Source organism: Eutrema salsugineum, unplaced genomic scaffold, assembly GCF_000478725.1.
Source record: "Eutrema salsugineum unplaced genomic scaffold, Eutsalg1_0 scaffold_7, whole genome shotgun sequence".
NCBI classification, from domain to species: Eukaryota; Viridiplantae; Streptophyta; class Magnoliopsida; order Brassicales; family Brassicaceae; genus Eutrema; species Eutrema salsugineum.
In genome coordinates this window covers 2860149-2863272 of record NW_006256486.1, presented here as the reverse complement: position 1 = coordinate 2863272, position 3124 = coordinate 2860149, and positions in this window count along the sequence as shown.

Genomic DNA, 3124 nt, shown 5'->3' with positions numbered 1-3124 from the left:
ATCTCATTCACCGGATTCGGATTCGATCAAGGAAGGGAGGAGCCTGTTTGTCAAATTCAAACTTCGTTTTAATGTTTTAGTCGTTGAGTCTTTAAGTCCTTAGCTCTCTTTGTTATTTCCTAAGTATTCCAAACTCTATATGTACGACTCCTTCTCCTTCTTGGCTTGGCGACCCTTCAATGAAACCCTTTTCATTGTCATAAATTCAATTTTGTTTCTGGGTTTTAGAAATCTTCTGATGGGTTCTAGATTTTGATTTGGAATTATGTAATTACACATAAATTTTCCATCTTTGGGTTTCGTAGATTCTGGGTTTTCCAAAAGATATTGTTTTGCATTCAGAATTTCGCAATAGCTGCTCATTTTTTCTGCTGTACAATCCTTTTCATTGAATGGGAGTTTGCTTGTTGCAGATATTTCTTCACTCCTTAACAATGGTGAAAGCAGTAGTTGGTGAAGATACTAGGCTCAATTCTGCTGAAGATCGTCTCTCTCAGTCAGCCATTCCTGCTGAGGTAGTCACTAATTCGATTTATGTCAAAAATGTATTATGTCTCTGCCTTGGAAAAAGCTGCAGTCCAAAGTGTGATTTTTTGAGATGTGGTTTTTATTGGGTGATTGGAGCACATGTGGGTCTTGTGATAGGCAAGCTTCGCTCGGTTCTGGATCGTGGATTTGTGTTTGATTTGATCCCAACACCAAGAGGTTGAAGAACTGGATTTTGAAATCCCTAATTCGTGTGTGAGTTAAAGTCGAGAGGTGGAAGACAAAACAGAGACAAGAAAAAAACACAAAAAATGGCGTAGTTTTTTTTTCATCAAGTTTCAAATGGACAAAATGACGTCATTTTGTAGTTTTGTTTTAACTTCGACATAACAAAACGACGTCGTTGATGCCACGTAGACCAGGTCTAACGACAAGTTAACACCGTTTCTCCAAAATTTGGTTTATGCTCAGAAAAATAAGATTAGAAATGAAATTCAGATTAATTAGAAGATTAAGTATGTTTAAACACCATACATAAGTTTTGGGATAAATTTAACATTCTCCGAAAGTTGAGCAATTTTCCTTCAATTCACCCTAAGAAAACCAAAAAGTTCTTTGTTTAAAAAAACCTTGTGTTCTTGATTCGTTTTTGCGAGTTCTAGGTAGATTGTGGAATCAGTCTCTCTAGGTCTCGTGTTTTGAGACTAAACTCTTTGTGAGGAATAGCCCTTAGAGTTAGTTTCTGTTGATACATTTGTTTTAGTCCATAAAACAAGTGTATTGCCATCACAACCTTCTTCCATTCCTTCATCATAGCTTTTAGACTTTGAATACTTAGTGTCCATAAAATTGTGTGATTCAATCTTATATCATTTTGGTATCAGAGCTCAAGTTTCCTATCAGGTGATTTCTATCTTTTTTCTTTTGATTTTTGCTTTTGATTCTGTTCTAGTTTTGATTTTTACAAAAAAAAAGAGAAAACCAAAGAAACTATTGTTTTTGCTTTTTGTTCATTAAAAAAAAAGAGAATTATTCTGTTCTTGTTATTTTGCTTCTCATAAATCCTGAAAATCCATTTTATTTTATGTTGTTGAATTTTATTTTGTTGATTTATTATCTAGTCCAAAAAAAATATTATTACGACTTCTGCTTTGCTTGTTCACTTTGTTGGTTAGAACCTTGATCTGGTTTTTATTATAACTTTTGGCAGGTGAATCATGACTGAAAGTAACCAGCAAGATGCTATGATGCAGCTTCTCCAAGCCATGAGAGAAGACATGAATGCAATGAAAGATGACATCAGAACAGTGAAAATCGGTATGACCACAATGGAGAGTACTCTAGGAGGTCATATGGATCGTATTGAGCAACAGCCACGCCTTGGTGCCATCAGAAATCTCAATCCACAAACAGCTGCACCACTCAACAATGGAGATCCCCTAACCGCAACAAATGGAGCTCAAAATAATCAAGACCGAAGAGAACATGTACCAGATAATGTGCCACTCGATCCATTACTACAACAGCAACCAAGACATGACCCCATCCACCGCAACAGGATCAGAGGTGAAGATCCCAACAGAACCGCCAATGACATCAAGCTCACTCCACCTACCTTTGCTGGAAAAGTAGACCCTGATGCATACTTGGAGTGGGAAAGAAGAATGGACCACATCATCGATTATTACGGTTATAATGAGCCAAAGAAGCTAGCACTGGCAGCAGCTAGTCTCACTGACCATGCTCTCATGTGGTGGGATAGAGAAGTAGCTAAGAGAAGAAGACACAACTATGGCCAAATCACCTATAGCAGAGATGAAGACTGGAAAGCCAGAGAATGCTCTTGTCGTCGACAACTAGCATGATGTATTCGCATATGACTTAATGAATGAGATGATGAAACAGGTAAGTAGTGACTTGTTTTTTTTTTGTGATTGGATTAAAGCTTTCGTAATGGTATGAAAATGAAAGTGATGTTGCTTTGTTGCATGATGATAAAAATGGAATGGTGTCAGCTGTGCACATGGCTACTAGGTTTAGGGTTTGATTCGTTTCCTCTGCCTTAGTTCATCATCTCTCTCTCTCTATCTCTCTCATCAATTTTGTTACATTCAACTGAATAAAATTGTTCCACATTGTTTCCTTCGATTTTCAATAGATCAGCTGACACAATGCACCAACCAGTTTCATACTCTCTTTTATGAATACACGGATTTACCTCATTTCCCCCCTTTTTTTTGTAATTCCCACTTAATTTCTTCAGTTAAATTTGATTTGTTTGTAAATCAGGTAACAACATAAACTCCATTATTTTAAATTAACCGGGGGAAAATAATATATCTTATTTACAATTGATTGAAAATGACTTTCTGATCTCTTTCCAAAACATTATACTACATCTTTATCTAAAATTCAAATAATTGTGATGCATATTGAACTTTTATGATTTTTTTGGGTAAGTGTTGCAATGTAGTTTAATAAATTGGTAACTATCGGAAAACAAAATCAAATTAAAATTAAATAAGAATAAAATTACTATTAGTAAATTATATCTATACTATTAAAATAGAAGCATGTTTTGTGTCCAAACAGAATTTACTTAGTTTTCTACTATTTTGTTTTTCAATATCTACTGTTA